General features: G+C 38.0%; 1 protein-coding gene and 1 pseudogene across 2 annotated transcripts in view; one reads left to right on the top strand and one right to left on the bottom strand.

Annotated features, from left to right (window-relative positions):
* Nucleotides 1–20147, bottom strand: part of ZFAND3 (zinc finger AN1-type containing 3) — a 324262-nt gene that overhangs the window by 190209 nt on the left and 113906 nt on the right. The gene's annotated exons all lie outside the window — the stretch shown is intronic.
* On the top strand, nt 18080–18428 carry LOC121029389 (alpha-endosulfine-like; annotated as a pseudogene).

Below are 20147 nucleotides of genomic sequence, written 5' to 3'. Positions count from 1 at the left end.
CTTCACTAACACTCATTTTATTCTGTCTTTTTGATAACAGCCAATCTGACAGGTAGGAGGTGATATCTCATTGTGATTTTGATTAGCACTGACCTGATGATTAGTGATACTGAGTACCTTTTCAAATACCTGTTGGCCATTTGTATGTTTTCTTTGGAAAAATGTTTGCCTGTTTTTAGTTTGGTTCTTTCTGCTACTGGGTTATAGGAGTTCCTTACACACTTTGGATATTACCACCTTATCAGAGATATGGTTTGCAAATATTTTTTTTCCCATTTCATAGACTGCCCTTTTACTGATGGTTTCTTTTGCTATGCAGAACATTTTAGTTTAACATAGTCACACTTGTTTATTTTTGCTTTTGTTGCCTGTGCTCTTGGTGTCATATCCAAAAAAACCACTGCCAAGACCCATGTCTAGGAGCTTGTTCCCTATGTTTTCTTCTAGGAGTTGTAAAGTTTCAGGTCTTATAGTTAAGTCTATAATCTATTTTGAGTTAATTTTTGTGTATGGTGTGAAATTTGCATGTGGCTCTCCAATTTTACCAAAACCATTTACTGAAGAGACTATCCTTTTCTTATTGTATATTCTTGGCACACTTGAAAAGATTAGTTGACTGTATGTGCATGAGTTTATTTCTGAACACACTATTCCTTTCCTTTAGTCTACTGTGGCTGTTTGTATGCTGTTACAATACTGTTTTGATTATTACAGTTTTGTAACGTAGTTTGAAATCAGGAATTGTGATGTCTCCAGCTTTGTTCTTTCTCAAGACTGCTTTGGCTATTTGGGGGTCTTCTGTGATTCCACACAAATTTTAGATTTTTTTTAATGTGAAAAATGCCACTGGAACTTTAACAGGGATTGCACTCAATCTGTAGACCGTTTTGGGTAGTAGGAACATTTGAACAAGATTCTTTCAATTAATGAAAATAGTATATCTTTTCAGTTATGTGTCTTCAATGTCTTACGAGTTATGGTTTTTTTAAATGTTTATTCATTTTGAGAGAGAGAGAGAGAGAGAGAGAGAGAGAGAGAGAGAGAGAAGCAGAGAGAGGGGGAGAGAATCCCAAGCAGGCTCTGCACTCAGAAATGGTGAGATCATGGGGCGCCTGGGTGGCTTGGTCGGTTAAGCGTCCGACTTCGGCTCAAGTCATGATCTCACGGTCTGTGAGTTCGAGCCCCACATCAGGCTCTGTGCTGACAGCTCGGAGCCTGGAGCCTGTTTTAGATTCTTTGTCTCCCCCTCTCTCTGCCCCTCCCCTGTTCATGCTCTGTCTCTGTCTCAAAAATAAATAAACGTTAAAAAGAAAAAGGAATGGTGAGATGATGACTTGAGCAGAAATCAAGAGTAGAACACTTAACCTGCTGAGCCATCCAGGTGCCCCAGGAGTTTGCAGTTCCTTATGTGTTTATTTTAAATCTATGCAACAATTCTTCCACACCACCCTCTAGTTTCAAGATACTACAAATTTTCTGCCTGAATAAAAACCAAATCTAGACATTAGCATTTTTATCAATGTTTTATTACTACTGTGTCTAATTAGAAAGTTACATGTGTAAAGGTTTATAGTTTACTAAGTACCTTGCAGATTTATTTGATCCTTAAAATTCCCTGCAGGACAGGTTATCACCACACTCATCAAGCAAAAGAGCAAATGGAGACTCAGAAAAATTGATGTCATTTGCCCAAGGTCACACAACAAATAAAAGGAGAGTTAGAACTCAATGAAAAAACTTTTGATGTTAAATCCTGAGCATTTGATCAAGGATATAACAAGACACAATGAAATATTTCTACTAGAATTGTCAACTGAAAGGAAAATAATTCATAATCTTCCAGGATAACAGACAACTTGTGTTTTTCCTAATAGAGGGGAAACTTGCTTAATATGTCACTGAAAGACTGTTAGGACTGAATCACCCAAACACAGTAAACTGTTCTGACCTCTCCGGAATAGAAAGGCAGCAAAAGAACAAGTGGCCAGGAAAGGAAGTCATGAAAGCCATGGGCCATTTCATTGTCTTGAAATGAATACATTTTGTTTCATAGTACCCCTAAAATTCAGAAAGTTGAATTTTATCAGACTATCACAGGTTTATTTTAAGGACCTCTATGATGGGAAATTCCACAATCATCAGTCCACTCCCAACAATACTCGTAATCATGAAGAACCAACTTGTCCATATCCGCAATCACTTCCTCCTACCTTCTCACTTTTTCTATCTTATAATGTCACTTCCACATCTACCACTCTTAATGAGACCACTCTAAATCCAAATTCTTCACTAGGATGTGGGTGGTCTCAATGAAATTTATGAACCTGCTAAAAAATGTGTGCCAAACTATGAAGACATGTACCTTCTCCTGAGAACTGAATCCACAGTTCTCATCAAATTTTCAGAAGTCTTTTAGAAGACTACAAAAGAATAAATATTGCTAAAGTCACATATACACTGTCATTCAATTTGACAGTCATTACTCATTTTTCTCTCTCTACCTCACTTGATACCACTTATTATCCAAATCTGAAATCCTAAAATACATCCTTTCTATAATCTATATCACAAGTGTCATCCAGTGTCTGGTGGTCACTTACTGCTATGACCTCTGTGATTTATTTCCTTTCATCTTCCTCCACTAAGAATCAAAGCATCCCTTTGTTCACTCCACTGAGTTAGTGGTTGTCAAAGTGTGATCTCCAAACCAGCAGCAGTAGCAGCATGACCCGGTAATCAGTCAGACATGCAAACCACTCCAGCCCCACATCATGCCCACTAAACCAGAAACTCTGGAGGGTGGGGCCCTGCAATATGTGTCTTAAAGGCCCTTCCAGGTGCATGTTCAAGTTTGAGACCTATAAGCTGAGCACAATAACCTTCAACTCTATTATTCTGTCTTTCAAATATTTAGTGAACAGTAGCTGTATACAAGAACCTCATCTTAATATGGCAGCTTCTCAAAACAGACTTTAGACCTTTCACACATTCCCAATTTCTGAACTGCTTATAGAAAATATGCAGTCCCTTCATTACCTCAAATTTAGTCCAAAATCAAAGTCATTGACACTCCCCTCTCCCAAATACAAACACGCAAAACACAAGATTTTCCTATTCTGTTCAGTGCATTTACATACATATTTACCTTTTCCTCTTTTTCTACATATGAATCTCAACAAGGATTCCCACATTCTTTTATCCCAACATAATTTAGAATTTACTCCTTGATCTCTATTCCCACATTACCATCCAGATCTGGGGCTTTACCGTATTTGCTGCACAGGTCTAACCAGTAACTTCCCCCAGAGTTAAGTGGCAGAGATGAGAAATAAACCCAGAGGCTATCTGACCCCAGAGTTCAAGCTCTCACTTATAAGCTACACAGTTGACCCTTGAACAACAGGGGGGTTCAAAACACCAACCCCCCCACACACAGTCAAATATCCATGCATAACTTCTGCCTCCTCAAAAACCTTATTAATAGCTTACTGTTGACCAGAAGACTTAACAATAGCATACAGTCTATTAACACATACTTGGTATGTTATACTATATATATATGTATATACTATATACTATATTCTTACAATGACTTAAACTAGAGAAAAGAAAATGCTATTAAGAAACTCATAAGTAAGAGAAAATACATTTACAGTTCTGCAGTATAAAAAACTGGCATAGGGGCACCTGGGTGGCTCAGTCGGTTGAGCATCCGACTTTGGCTCAGGTCACGATCTCGTGGTCCCTGAGTTCGAGCCCCACGTTGGGCTCTGTGCTGACTGCTCAGAGCCTGGAGCCTGTTTCAGATTCTGTGTCTCCCTCTCTCTCTGACCCTCCCCTGTTCATGCTCTGTCTCTGTCTCAAAAATAAATAAATGTTAAAAAAAAATTTTTTTTAAATAAAAAACTGGCATATAAGTGGACCCATGCAGTTCAAATCTGTGTTGCTCAAGGGTCAACTGTTATTATGGAGGAACTGAGAACCACAGATTTTTCATCACAAACAATGTAACAAGACCACTGTCTTTAAAAGAAAAAAGGCAACCTAGAATTCTACACTCAATGAAAATATCTATAAAACAAAAACTAAAGACTTTTTCAGGGTGCCTGGGTGGCTCAGTCGGTTGGGCATCTGACTTTGACTCAGGTCATGATCTTATGGTTTGTGGGTTTGAGCCCCACATCAGGTTCTGTGCTGTGCTGACAGCTCGGATCCTGGAGCCTGCTTCAGATTCTGTGTCTCCCTCTCTCTCTGCCCATCACCTGCTCGCACGTTCTCTCTCAAAAGTAAATAAACATTCAAAAAAAATTTTTAATAAAGACTTTTTTAAAGTTACAAAAACAGAAGAATTCATCACCAGTAAGAAATATTAAAGTACATCTTTTGGACAGAATGAAAGTGATACCATATGGAAATATGGATCTATATAAAAGAATGTCAAAAGTAGCAGTAAGTTATTACACTGATAAACATAAGATTTTTCTTAATTCTGTTTAAAAGACAACTACTGAAATAAAAATAGTAATAATGCAGTAAAAATTTTACAAAACATGCAAAAGTAAAATGTATGACAGCAGCACAAAGGTAGGGAAGGAAGAAAAGCACACTATTACAAGGTTTTTATACTGCATGTGAAGTAATCTAGTACATAACACGAACACGGATTATGAGAAGTTAAAAATGTGTATGACACACACTAAGGTAAGCACTAAAACAAAAGTAAATCAACAAAAAACATACAATAGTATCATTAAAAATGTTCAATTAATCCAAAAGAAAGCAGGAAAAAATAATAAATGGCATAAATAGGAAACATATATCAAAATAATATTTAATTCACATTAAATATGATAGATTTAAACCTAACATACTAATAATTACACTAAATGTAAATGGTCTAAACACCCCAAATTAAAAGATAGAGATGGTCTAAACAGATTGAAAGAGAGACATCCCCAACTATATACTTCCTACAAGAAATGCATTTAAATATAAAGACAGATAGAATAAAAGAATGGAAAAAGACGTATCATGCTTACACTAAGCTACAGAAAGTAGCTAAATTAATCTCAAAGTAGACTTCAGAATAACTACATCTAGAATATACTCATTTCAAAACGATAAAGCGATCAATTCATAAATACGAAAAAATCCTACACATCTATGCATTTCACATAGCTTCAAAACCCACAAAGCAACCCATGATAGAACTATAAGAAAAAGAACAGAAAAATCCACATGTATAGTCAGATATTTCAATAACCCTCTCAGTAACTGATAGAACAAGTAGGCCAAATATCAGCAAAGACACAGACTTGAACAACAATATCAATCAACTTGACCTAACTGACATTTAGAGAACACAGCACACAACATCAGCAAATTGAGGGCGCCTGGGTGACAAAGTCAGTTAAGCATCTGACTCTTGGTTTCAGCTGAGGTCCTGATCTCACAGTTCCTAAGTTCTAGCCCTGCACTGGGGTCTGCGGGGACAGTGTAGAGTCTGCTTGGGATTCTCTCGCTCTGCACTTTCCCACCTACCTCTCTCTCTCTCTCTCAAAATAAATTTTAAAAAATTAAAAATAAAAAATTTTTAAATGAAATTTAAAAATCTTAGAAGTAAATTTAAAAATTAAAAATAAATTTTAAAAATTAAGAATAAAAAAAAAAACCAGCAGCAGATGTGCATTCTTTTTAGGTGCAAACAAAACATTTACCAAGACAGATAATATTTGGAGCCACAAAACAAGTCTCATTAAGTATAAAAGGACTGAAATCATACAAAATATATTTTCTCGATACAATAAAATTAAAATAGGAATAATACAAATATCTCTGGAAAATACCCAAAGAAGGAAAAAATAAAGGAAATATGAAACACCATTATATACTAAAAGGCCCCAAAGATCATAATATTTATATACCCATAATAACATAAATACTCAATAATTATTTAACCAAAAATTGCACTACAAATATATTTGCAGGAAGGATAGTACAGGATAGTATAAGAATACAAACATTTTATACATCATAACAAAAAATAAAAAATGTGTAAAAGTGACAAATCAAGTAGGAACATAAATATGAAGAGTATGAATTTAGAAGAAACAGCAGAAAGAATTTAAAGTAGTTGCTTCTGGGAAAAACTGGAGGGAGGAGGGAGGAAAGGAGGAGCATTTTGCTACCTGTAGTAATTTAACTATTTCAACAATATGCATGTAGTACAGTACTTTGACAAAGAAATACTTAAAAAAAATTTTAATGTTTATTTATTTTTGAGAGAGAGAGACAGAGCATGAGCAGGGAAGAAGCAGAGAGGGGGACACAGAATCTGAAGCAGGCTCTGAGCTGTCAGCACAGAGCCTGACATAGGGCTCGAAATCACAAACTGTAAGATCATGACCTGAGCCAAAGTCGGACACTTTACCAACTGAGCCACCCAACCGCCCCAGGAAATACTTTTAAAAGACATTTCATCTACATTATCTCATTTGATTCCTAGTGAGGAAGGAGGTATAATGACTCCCATTAGACAAATGAGTTAACTGATACTCCAGGTTACACCACTTGCTCAAAGTCAAAGCCACTACAACTTTTCTTTGATAATTACATACACAATACTTGTCATGGCATCATTTAAACAAATAATAAGCAGAGGAAAAAAACTGTTCATTTTTCATTTTAATTTATTACTTCTATACATATTTTTAGTTTTTATTCTCCTCTAATGAAGAGGACTAATTTATTGGCTGCACAGAACAAGAAGGAATATTCTCACTTAACCTCCCATTAATAACAGATTTTTAAAAGAAATCTGAACAGAGGTGGATTCTTGGCAAATGTGGAGGACAAAATTGTAGTCAAACTCCAAGATTAAATATTTCTTTAAGACCTGTAACTCTTAATCACTCTTTCAACTATGGTAAAATACACATAACATTAAATTTACCATTTCAACCATTTTTAAGTAACACTTCAGTAGCATTATGTACATTCACACCCTTGTGCAACTATCCCCACCATCCATCTCCAGAACTTCCCCCATTCTCTCTTCCCTCCAGTGCCTGGCAACCACCATTCTACATTTTTGTCTTTATGAATTTGACCACTCTGGGTACTCTAAATAAATGGCACCATAGTTTATTGTCCTTTTGATGCTGGCTTATTTCTCTTAGCAATTATGGTTGCAATCTATGTTGTAGCAAAACTTTTTAAAATTTGTGTCCAAAGCAGTGAAAAACAATTCCTTGATAATGCTGTAAGAAATTAAAGCGCCAGTGAATTTAAGAGATACCAGTTAAGAAAAATTGTTTCCATCTCCCTTAACCATGATCAAGGCACAAAAGAATAAAAAGAATGTCACAATTTTAAACTACTGAAAAAGGATATCTTGGTACTTTATAACGTACACAAAGGAAGGGGGGAAAACCTACTTTTGTTTTTGAAAAATCCAAACAATTCCTTTTCCTCTAAGGTTGGTGCTCTTTTGTATTGTGCAGCAAAGGTCTATAAGGAAGAGCCTCTGTGAATGCAGACTGGGTCTCTGCTTTCTATTTTAAGGGTGGAGTCACACAAAAGACAAAAGCACTAACAATGTTAGGTGTTCACAAAATACTGAGTCATGGTAAATATCTTATAAATCAGAAGCGAAATAGCCTCCATTCAGTCACACAGAGCTGAAAGAGGAAATACATGAAACTTGACCTTTACAATATACTTTGAAAAGGTTCTCCTGGCTCCAGTTTTAAAAAACAAGCTTATTGTGTACCTTTACATTCCCCTCCATTCTCTTTAAATCTCTGCCCTGAATACCTGCATTTATTTCCATCTAAAACTCAAAAAGAGGTCCCAAAAAGTCTTTCAATGGAGACACTAAAGAGACAAATTACACCAGCTCTTTAAGATATCAAAAACATCACTCTGATATTAGGGTGAGGCTGGTTTTGTGAATTTTGATTTATGACGCAACTAGAGTCACCCAGAAAACTTTAATAAATAATAAGGACTGATTACCAGTAGTGCCTCAAGTATCCAGGTGCCTGACAAGCATTTAAGCAAGAGCTGTGCTTTTCATAGGTTTGGAATATTAACACTAAAAAAGAAAAAATGTCCACTTAAAACAAAGTCAGGTATTTTCTAATAACAACTATATAAAAAACTATATAAAAAAGTGTTTTAGGCAAGACATTCATTTTTCCTTTAAGAAGACTATTCCACTTGGTATGCCCAAGAGTTAAGTGATTACCACTTGTAAATTTTTTTTTTAATGTTTATTTATTTTTGAGAGAGACAGAGCTTGAGCAGGGGAGGGGCAGAGAGAGAGGGAGACACAGAATCCGAAGCTGTCAGCACAGAGCCTGACGCGGGGCTCGAACCCATGGACCATGAGATCATGACCTGAGCTGAAGTCAGACTCCCAACTGACTGAGCCACCCAGGCGCCCCAAGTGATTACCACTTCTAACATAAGACTATGTCAACGATGTTCCAATGCAAAATGTCCCATTGTCCAAAATTATCTGATTCACTTGCTATTTTTCTATATGCTATATAGTTTCATGAAACCTCTCGATAGCCAAAATATTAAGTATCTAAGTTTTTAAATTGCTACATAAGGTACAAGTGGCACCATCTCTGTGTGCCACCCACTGGAGATAAAACACAAGACTTCACTCATACCCAAAGAAAAATGAATTTATTGCTTTTGACCTTCCCTTCAATAAAGACAAATTATAGTCTGAGGGAAGCATACAAAGTTTTTTCTCTCCTCTTTTTTAAGCCCCTCCTCCTTCAGGGCCTTTTAAACTTTTTGAGAGAATTTTGTCTGTTTGTGGTATGTTATACAACCAGACTACTCGATAGAAGGACACCATAAAAAAAGTCCATTCCCAAACAGCATATATCGTGGGACATGAAACTTTTTATCTTGGGTTGAAAAATGGTGGGGGGTTATAATAAAAAAGACCTTTGGTCACATTCAGGGGGATTTCTTTAAGGCACTAACGATGTAGAAAACATTTTAAGACATTTTACTAGTTCTATAATTGCTATATGGGAATAAAACCTCACATATAATGCAAGCCTCTTATTTGAGAAAAATTTTAGGAAAAAAAAGTTGTAATCAATGTATCTTTAGAAAAGAGGCAGCTGAGTGGCTCAGTCGGTTCAGTGTCCAACTCCTGATTTCGACTCATGTCATGCATGATCTCACAGTTTGTGAAACAGAGGCCCAAGTCAGGCAGAGCCTGCTTGGGATCTTCTCTCTCCCTCTCTCAGTCCCTTTCCCCCCATCAAAATAAATAAACTTTAAAATAAATTATATAAGGTTGTCAACTGTATACCAACTCTACAGAACAATGAATAAACTTAAGAAACTGCAAAACTTAATCAGCAAATGAATGAACAGATAGTAAACAGAAAAACACATAGGATGTCTTAGGAGTACCCATAAATAAGTGTTATTGCCACTTTGTTATAGATTGCTTTCTAGTCCCAACTTCAAGATTACTAACATAGCATAGTTACATTGGAAGAGAAAGGGAATTATGAAAGACAGACATAAAAGATGAAAAAAAAAAAAAAGCCAGTTTACCCCTACCACATCACTTAACTTGAAACTCACTAATTCAGCAGACATTTGGAATAAGCATCAGTGTTAGAAAAGCTCTAAGATTCCTTCCAAATATCCTATGATTACCATCTCCTAATACCACAATTAATGGGATTCAACACTTCTAGACTTCCTAAAAACAATGTTACAAAACACAATGTACACTGAGTAACTGAATGCACATAGAAGAAATGAACAATCTAATTTAGCTTTTGACTACCATTAGAAGGTTAGGACCTGTGCTTAAAAACTTTTTCAAAGAGGCTTTTTGACATTAATTTTTTTTAAAATTTTTTTTTAACGTTTATTTTTTTTTTTTTAATTTTTTTTTTCAACGTTTATTTATTTTTGGGACAGAGAGAGACAGAGCATGAACGGGCGAGGGGCAGAGAGAGAGGGAGACACAGAATCGGAAACAGGCTCCAGGCTCTGAGCCATCAGCCCAGAGCCCGACGCGGGGCTCGAACTCACGGACGGCGAGATCGTGACCTGGCTGAAGTCGGACGCTTAACCGACTGTGCCACCCAGGCGCCCCATTTAACGTTTATTTATTTTTGAGACAGAGAGAGACACAGCATGAACGGGGGAGGGGCAGAGAGAGAGGGAGACACAGAATCGGAAGCAAGCTCCAGGCTCTGAGCCATCAGCCCAGAGCCCGAAGCGGGGCTCGAACTCGCAGACCGCGAGATCGTGACCTGAGCTGAAGTCGGGCGCTCAACCGACTGAGCCACCCAGGCGCCCCTTGACATTAATTTTTGATTCAAGTATGGAAATTAACAGCTACTAGATCTTAAACCATATGAGTCAAAGAAAACACCATTGTCACTCTGTGCAAAACTGGCAAATTCAGTGATTTCTGAAGATGTTGAATATTTTCAAAGTTCTTCTTGGCTTGTTCAGCCATAGATTAGAATGTTAAGGAGAAGATAGCAGCAGATTTAAGCCTTAATTATCTTTACTCAGAAAACTGTTTGAACTTAAAATATTATCCATATGGGTGTTAATCTTCCAAAATGAGGTATGGGACATTTAATAATATTATGACTGTCTCCTCAAACCATCAATATAGTTTGCAAGACTTTCATAGGACAGTGATAGAAATGCATAGGTTTCATTTAATTTAGTCCAATTAAACTAGCTAGCTTCCTCTGGTACAGAGCTCATTTTTCCAGAAACAGCTTTTTTCAACAGGGCACACCTACATACTTTTTAATTGTTTCACGGAAATGTACTCCTCTTGTTCTCTCTTGCTTATATAGGTTAATAAATGTTATAATGTTTCTAAAGTCATTACCAAGTCTTTATACAACTTTCTTGCTGTCTTTATTTCAAAGCTTTTGACAAAATCCTACTGTCTACTTCATAGTAAGTCCTATGGAAATCAAGAAAACACAAGCAACGTCATGCTTTACTCGTATCATTGTTGAGTTCTAGAGTTTATTTGGCATTTCAACTAAAAACGGAACTCTATCAACTGTAGTATAGATACAAATACAATACTGGAACCAACTCATATGTGGTGCCTCCCTATGCTGTGAATAAGTAAACTGTCTGCCTATGAAGATCTATGCAAAGACATCTGTCCTTTAAATGTTTGATAAAAGTAGAAACGCCTGGGTGTGGCTCAGGAGGTTAAGTGTCTGACTTGGGCCCAGGTCATGAGCTCACGGTTCCTGAGTTCAATTTAAATTTGAAATGTCTGATGAAAGTGCTACTAAAATTCTAAATAGTTTTAAGTCACTGATGGCTCAAAATTCTATTATCATATGAAAATAAAATAATATCCACACACTGTGGCAAAATCTTATACTTCTCTCATCATTTTCAAGTATCTTTCAAGTATCCACTATATTGAAAATTTGGCTTCACATATTAGAAAAATAAAGAGGCTAATAACATACCTATGGTTTTATATGCCCTCACCTTCCTCAACATGAACAGTTCAAACTTCAGAAACTGCAGCAGGCACTAGATAATTACTCAGGAATTTAGAGAGTTTTGCTAATGCATGTCTCAAACATTAAGAAAAAAAGTATCAAATGACAATCTTTTAAATTTATTTAATCTATGAGGAAATTTATAAAACCGTATTTTGTGGAGGTAAATCTTTACCCTTCTTTCCCCCAAAAAGTGCTGATCTTTAGTAATGACTCTTCTTTTTAGTCAAAGAGTTAAAACCATCTCTTTTACTCCCAAATGAGTGTCAGTCCTACTCAGAGGTGCCATGTTTTATTTAAAACACACTCTTTCTCAGTAACCACTTTGTTCTAATTGGCAAGGCAAAGCCAGGTCCCTAAAGCACATAGCTCGTTACATTCAGTTTGGATTACAAAAACACACGATGAAACAAACTGCATCGAAATGTACAAATTAACGGCACCGGAATATGGGACAGGGAGGTGGAATTAGATTGTAATATGGAACAAAACCCACAGGGAGGCCGAGGAACAAATCACTAGTGTCTCTATAAACTACACAAGGTTTCCAAATGAGCAAAAACATAGGCAGAGGACAGGCTTTTCCATAACTCAACCAAATTGCTAAATATGGATACAACAAAACAAGACTTTTTCTTTTCACTATTATGCACACGTTTGAGACAATGGGAATACCAAGAAGGTTTTAACAAATGAAACCTGCAGGATGCACTGTCTAAATATGAAACTCATCTTTGCTTTCACACTGACAACGTGCAAACAGCCCTGCAATTAAATCACACCTCCAAACATTTTTTAAAAAATCTTCTGAGAAGCTAAACACAGGAGACTAAATTAGAAACGGTGCTTCACTATGCAGCTTAGAGAGCAAGGTTAATGAGCTAAAAGTTATAAGAACAAGAAAAAGAAAGATGTTATAAAATGAAGATCCCACCACCAAAACAGAAAATGCAGTAGACAACTCACCTCCCTTCCCGCCACACATGCACACCTTTTCCCAAATTAGATACTCAGTGAAGCTTCCGGCACTGTTTCTCTGATCTTCCCTAGAGATTTAAAGACAAACTGCAACTGAACTAGAAGAGAACAGGAAAAGTGTATATACCCTTAACTTACACACAAATGCAAAACAATGCTACTGCTATATCTTCACAGGGTCTTTACAGTACAATCCCATGTAAACCTACTACCTTCACTCCTAACAAAATTTAACAGTGGGTGAAGCTTATAATTAAGTGTCTAAATACCTGTAATCAAATCTCAGTTCCTTGCTTTAAAATTTAAAGCACCTGGGTAGCTCAGTCAAGCATCCGACTTAGGCTCAAGTCATGATCTCACAGTTCGTGAGATCAAGCCCCACGTCAGGCTCTGTGCTGACAGCTCAGAGCCTGGAGCCTGCTTCAGATTCTGTGTCTCCTTCTCTCTCTGCCCCTCTCCCGCTCACTCTCTTTCTCTCTTGCAAAAATAAATTTTTTTTTTAAATTTTTTTTTCAACGTTTATTTATTTTTGGGACAGAGAGAGACAGAGCATGAACGGGGGAGGGGCAGAGAGAGAGGGAGACAGAATCGGAAACAGGCTCCAGGCTCTGAGCCATCAGCCCAAAGCCCGACGCGGGGCTCGAACTCACGGATCGCGAGATCATGACCTGGCTGAACTCGGACACCTAACCGACTGCGCCACCCAGGAGCCCCTCAAAAATAAATATTTTTAAAAATTTTTAAAGAAATTTAAAACAGACCTTTTGTAATAATTAAGAATGATAACATATAGGGGTGCCTGGGGGGCTCAGTCGGTTAAGTGTCCAACTCTTGGTTTCAGCTCAAGGTCATGATCTCACAGTTCATGAGTTTGAATCCCGCATCCGGGGATGTTAGCTGTTAGCACAAGAGCCTGCCTGGGATTCTGTCTTCCACTCTCTCTCAAAATAAATAAACTAAAACAAAACAAAACAAAACAAAACAAAACAAAACACCTGTTAACATACAGTGAGTTCTACATCACACACTAAGGACCAACTGAGCAGTGGGGCTTTTAAATGATAGAGAATTCCGTATTATTAAAAATCATATTTTAGTTACACATTAATGGCCTGCAAATAATGCCTAATCACTGTACCCACCATCCCTACTGTGGACTAAGGATTAAATGCTCGTGGGCTTTAGCCAGGAAGCATCAAAAAGCAACCTCATCATAACCCTGTCATTCAAGGCCAAAGAAACAGTGAGATCAAGAATTACTCTAAGTATCTGTAGCACAGAGGAGTCAAGATCACTGAAGCACAAACAGAGTTTCATGGTACTTTCCTGAGTCTATCTGATAGCTATCCATATCCCTGTCAGGCCTAAAAGGAAGCCCATAAACCTACCTGATCATTTAGTCTGCACAGACTACTGAGAACATGAAACACAGGAAATGTTAGCAGTTAACTTCTATACAGCTTTTTATGTCATCAACGGTTGTTGCCTTATTACACGAAGGTACCAACCACATCTAACCCAAGCGATCTCAGAACTAGGGATCTCCAAGCTTCTTTGATAGGGGTATACCATCAGTATAAAATTTGAGCACCCACCTTCTACGTGTGTGTGTGTGTGTGTGTATACACAATTATATATTCCTGCAGTGAACTGAATGATGTGACCCCTTCTCACATCCCTCACCAAAAAAAGTCTTGTGTGTGTATACACACACACGCACGCGCACCACACACACACTTTTATGTATTTTATAGTGGGGGCACTAAATCATGTGTGTGTGTGTGTGTGTGTGTGTGTGTGTGTGTGTGTGTGTACACACACACACATTCCCAAACCTGTAATCTTATTTGTTAAAAAGACCTTTGCAAATGTAATTAAGAATTTCAAAATAAAATCACCCTACATAAGCGGGGACACTAAATCCAAACAACGGAGACACACGAGAGAAGGCCATGTGAAGATGAAGGCAGACACTGGAGTACTGTGTATATAAGCTGCCAAGGAATGCCAAGAATTGCTGGCAGGCACCAGAAGCAAGGAGGCATGGAATGCATTTCCTCTCTGAGCCTCCAGAAGGAACCAAGTCTGATGGCTGACAACACCTTGATTTCAGACTTGTGGCCTCTAGAACTGTTGTTTTAAGCCACCCAGTTTATAGTGATTTGCTATGGCTGCCCTAGGAAACTAATACCAATAAAAATATGTACATTATAAAAATCAACAACATATATATGGGATGATAAAAGTATAGAAGTAGAAATTCTAACATTTCTTTATGCCTCAATGGATAATCCGATGCACCATTATGAAGAACACAGCTGTAGACCAACATGTGGACAGAAATAAAGCCAAACGAGGGCGCCTGGGTGGCTCAGTCGGCTTCGGGTCAGGTCATAATCTCACGGTCCATGAGTTGGAGAGCCCCACATCGGGCTCTGTGCTGACAGCTCAGAGCCTGGAGCCTGCTTCAGATCTATGCTCCCTTCCCTCACTCTCTCTGCCCCTCCCCAACTCACACTCTGTCTCTCTCTCTCTCTCTCTCTCTCTCAAAAAATGAATGTTTAAAAAATTTTTTTAAAAACAGAAAGAAAGCCAAACGGCAGAGCCAAACTATCTTAAAACCCCAATAACCATTAACTTTCTTTTATTTTTCCTAAAATACTGACACACCATGATGATTTTTGTACATTAGGCCTAAAAGCTACCTTTCCGCTACTTATAGCACTGAGAATTTTTTCATTACAAATGCAACAATTATTTTTGACATAATTTCCATGACAACATATCTTCAACACACTGCTTCACTTATCATGACTAGCATAATAATTAATCATACAATTTAAGAATGCTCACTAGTGAAGGGCACCTGCGTGGCTCAGTTGGTTGAGAGGCCGACTTCGACTCAGGTCATGATTTCACGGTTCGTGGGTTCGAGCCCCACGTCAGGCTCTGTGCTGACAGCTCAGAGCCTGGAGCCTGCTTCTGATTCTGTGTCTCCCTCTCTCTCTGCCCCTCCCCTGCTCGTGCTCTCTCTCTCTCTCTGTCTCTCTCTCTCTCTCACAAAAATAAACATTAAAAACAATTTTTTAATAAAAAAGTAAAAAGAAAAGAATGTTCACTAGTGAGACAGCAAACGGCTATCCACCAAGAGGCCAGAGAGTGCTGCCAGAGTTCAGCTTTGCTAATCAGTGTAAGGACCTGCTGCCCTGTGTCTTGCTTTCATTTGAGACCAAGGAAGCTATACCACAGAGAATATGGTTTCTAACACAGAAATAGTCAACACATTCAAACAAGTTTTTAAAAATAGAGAAAACATAAGGTTGCAACTGTGATATAAAGAGAGTAACTGAAAAGAATATGTCCATTAACAGGGGACTAGATCAATTGGGGCATGGTATAATGAAGGCGACCTATAATTTATCAACCAACTGGGACACTTTGAAGAGTACAAAGGGGTATCATTAGTTTCACTGTCATAAACACTTTAAACTCTATTTCATGTAAATCAGGATACTGATTATAATAATATTATAACAGTTAAAATGAACTAGAGCAACATGTATCAACATGATTGGTTTTTAAAATCATTATTAAAAAATATAAGTTGTAGAATGACTAGTGCAACATACCACTAGCCATTTACACATTTTTAAAACAGAATCATATATTGTTTATATAAATACCCACTCATAATAAAAAGTATAAATACAAAAATAACAATAGTGATTCTCTGTGTGATGAAAAAAGGATGACTGAGGTAGAAGAAAAACTAAGTTTAAAATACAATATAAAACAAACAAAAAGGACAAAAAAATGTCAGTATTTGTTAGTTCTGGTTTGGGTTATGGATGTTTATTATATTATTTTCTAACTTCAGACACTCACACCAGATACCCACCAATGGACACCTCCTGGTTGGGAAAATTCAGTGACCTAAATTGTCTCTTTTTAACCAGTGCATGACCTATGTGTTTGTTATACTTGAGAAATCTTTCTTTAAAAACTCAGTTTTTAAGAAATCAGAGCATTCAACAGTAAGTCAATTACAAAGACAGAACCACCCTATTCAAATGTTTCATTTTAAGAGCAGCAGCTGCATTTCTTCTGGGAAAGGTGATTTGAAAAATCAAGATATGACAAGCATACAAATTCTAGTATCTTGCCCCAACCCCACCATGCTATAAAAGGACTCACTGGAGAGGGTAGTTTGTTTTATACCATTTTAGCGATGGGTACAGAGTTCCCATAATTTCTAAAAGAAAACATGCATAACAAGAAGTGCTTAAATTTTTCAGATTTACTCTGTTCCTCTTACTGCAAATCCTCAAAATTCAGCTATAACCTACAGTTCTTCTTCCCTTCCAAAAGTGACTGGTATCAAGCCACTTATACTTTGAACTTCTAAAACAGAATGGAAGCAGAGAGGAGATTAGAGTGCAACTCCAAAAAGTAAGAATTGCAGGTTTATAAGGAAATGTTTTAATTTACTTGCCATGAAACAGCAATTTATTGCCCTGTTCTGGAAATAACCATGGAAAACAAGTCACTTTGAAGAGAAATGTTTGCATTTTGGCTTATCTACCCTTCCACCCTATACCTAGCACTGCTGTATCACTGAATTCAAATGTCAACCTTTAGATTTTCTTTGCTGCAACTACAGCCAATTTATGTTCCTCTCATTTCAGAAAGAAATTAACCACTTCCAGAATGTGTCAGACATAAGTAGAAATGCGCTTCACTTTTTAAAAATCTATATATTATTTACAATTAATAAAAGTCTGAACGTACAAACAAAATTAAAATTAAAATTCCCCCAATACGCCTACTCTGAGACTACCAAAATTAAACTTTTCGTGTACCTTCTTCCAGCTTTATCCCATGCAACCATAAAAATTATGTGTAGTTATGGGTATTTACCTAAAGAAAATTAAAATACTAATTCAAAAAGATATATGCAGCCCTATCTTTATTGCAGCATTATTTACAATACCCAAGATGTAGTAGCATCCTAAATGTCTGGCAATAGATGAATGGATAAGGAAGATATGGTATAAACACACAATGGAATATTACTCAGCCATAAAAAACAAACAAACAAACAAACAAACAAAACAAAACAAAAAAAACAAGATCTTGGAGCACCTGGGTGGCTCAGTCAGTTAAGCATCCAACCTCGGCTCAGGTCATGATCTCACGGTTCGTGGGTTCGAGCCCCGCATCCGGCTCTGTGCTGACAGCTCAGAGCCTGGAGCCTGCTTCAGATTCTGTGTCTCCTTTTCTCTCTTCCCCTCCCCCACTCATACTCTCTTTCTCTCTCAAAAATAAATCAACACTAAAAAAAAAAGGAATAAGATCTTGCCATCTGTGAAACATGGGTAGATCTAGAAGGTAAGTTGCTAAATGAAATAAGACAGTGGCAAGGGCCACCATTCTGACTGAGCAACCCTAGTGAAAGAAGCCGAAGAAGTAGCATAGGATGTCCCCATTTTCCCTCCCCCTTCCTTTCTCTGGTTGACTTCCCAAACCCTCTATACGCCAGTCCTGGTCCCACCATGTCCCAGAAATAAGAAGAGGAGAACGCTGCACAAGAGACTGGTGACGAGAAGCAGGACACACAGGAGAAAGGAGGTATTCTCCCTGAGAGAGGAAAGCAGGCAAAGCTAAAGGCCAAATAATCCCATAAGACAAAAGCCAGATGGCTCCAACTTCATGGAGAGACTCCAGAAAGGGCAAAAGTACTCTGACTCAAGAGACCACAACATGGCCAAAGACAAGAGGAAGAATAAGCAGTTGCCAAGTGCAGGACCAGACAAGAACCTGGTGACTGGTAATCACATTCCCACCCCACAGGATTTGCCCCAGAGAAAGTCCTCACTCATCACCAGCAAGCTTGTAGGGTAACCTCAGCTCCCCTTCTCTCTTCTTCCTCACCCACTGAACTTTTAATATATCATAGGCTGGAGTGGAATGAGTGCCTGGTTAGATCTCAACTTGCGAGCCAGAAATGACCCTAATTCCCATAGGAGCTGCTGAGAAGATGATGTGGGTTGAAAGGGGGCTCTGAGTTCATTTCTTTGGTTAAATTGAGATTTTCACACCCTCACTGAGCCCAAGCAAGGGCCAGAAATGAGAGACTAGGATTGCATAATGCTGTAAATTCTCTTTTTTCTCTGTATGAGAACCTGGGAAGATGTGATTTCTCCTTTTGGAAGAGAATATTCCAAAACTGGTTAGGCTAAGCCTTGAGAATAATATGGTAGGTTTACATCTGGAGGCCAACCTGACAATGCTGGGAAAGGCAGACTGAATAATATCTGTTTTCTATGCTTCTACATGTTTTGTTTTTGTTTTTTTTCCTCTTAGGCTGCTATTGCTTCATATTTCCATTATGGCAGGTTTAGAGAATCCTCAAAAAGAAAAACTTGCTTGCCTAAAACTACAATGCCCACCTAACCTCCCTTACGGAGTGTCTCTTACACTTTTCCCTGCATCATTTACATGAAACGGGCACTTTCTTTCTCTTCTAGCATGTGCTTTTGAAAGTATCATGGGACAGTGGAAAGAGCACTAGGTGTAGAGTCAAGATATCTGGGTTCCAGCTGCACTGCATCTTCGCAAAACTGATGTGTAACCTTGGTAAAGTCATTTAACCTCTATGGGTTTCTATTTCCTCATTTGTAAAAGAGTTGAATATAGATAAGACTGATTCTAATTTCAAAATTGTATAACTGCCAGCTGAAAAAAAACAAACCAACCATGCCATTCATGGTAAAACTAAGTGAGGAAAGCCTGTGGGTGAGCCTACAGATGGGAGCCATATGAAGACTAAATGGGGAGAGAAAAAGTTGAGACTTGGGGGCTATATATTGGAGCAAGAGGGCCTCATAAATATCATGGTTTTCAGCATCAAGGAAAAAGTTCTAAGAAGCTAGCTTCTAGAAGCATCTTGCCCTTGCCCACTTTCCTGGCCTTTACTGCTAAAAAGTTGCTCTGGCAGCCAACCTGTGGGCCTGAGGACACATGCTTAGTCACACACGTGTGGTGGAGTCCCACATTTCAGATGTAATCAGATGCCAGGTGTATTGTTAAGGAGATCAGAAGAAACGGGACACATTGAGCAAGCCTCTGGGCTTTGGTATTATGGCAGGGCTGGAGCAGCAGGTCCCTAGGAGATGATTCACCTTGGAAGAAGGGGAGGGGGGTCAGGTGGTCCGGGAGAGAGAAAGGGAACATTGAGAAATCTCTGCCTTCCTAGAGCTCAGTAACTTGACTCCTTGACTCCTATGGGATGAGGAGAAGCAGCAATGTGAATTCATGAACAAGTGGAAAAGAGGGGTGCATCACTAGTCTGGCCTAAATCCTACTGCTAATTAGGATGGCAGGAGTGAGAACTAACCATTCAAGAGGGTAAGATTTGTAATCCTCTCTCGTCCTCTCACCTCACAAATTCAGATACATCAAACATTGGGCCGGATGAGAATGACCATGAACCTATTGATACATGTGTGGGGTGACAGCGGGTGTGTATGCTTCTTCCTGACTGGCCATTCACTTTTCAAGCTATCAGATTGGATAGGAGAAAGCTGGTGAAGAAGGAATAGAGAGCAGGATCCCTGGATT

This window comes from Herpailurus yagouaroundi, unplaced genomic scaffold, assembly GCF_014898765.1.
Source record: "Herpailurus yagouaroundi ecotype Mexico unplaced genomic scaffold, PumYag 139, whole genome shotgun sequence".
NCBI classification, from domain to species: Eukaryota; Metazoa; Chordata; class Mammalia; order Carnivora; family Felidae; genus Herpailurus; species Herpailurus yagouaroundi.
This window is presented reverse-complemented; position numbering and strand designations above follow the sequence as displayed.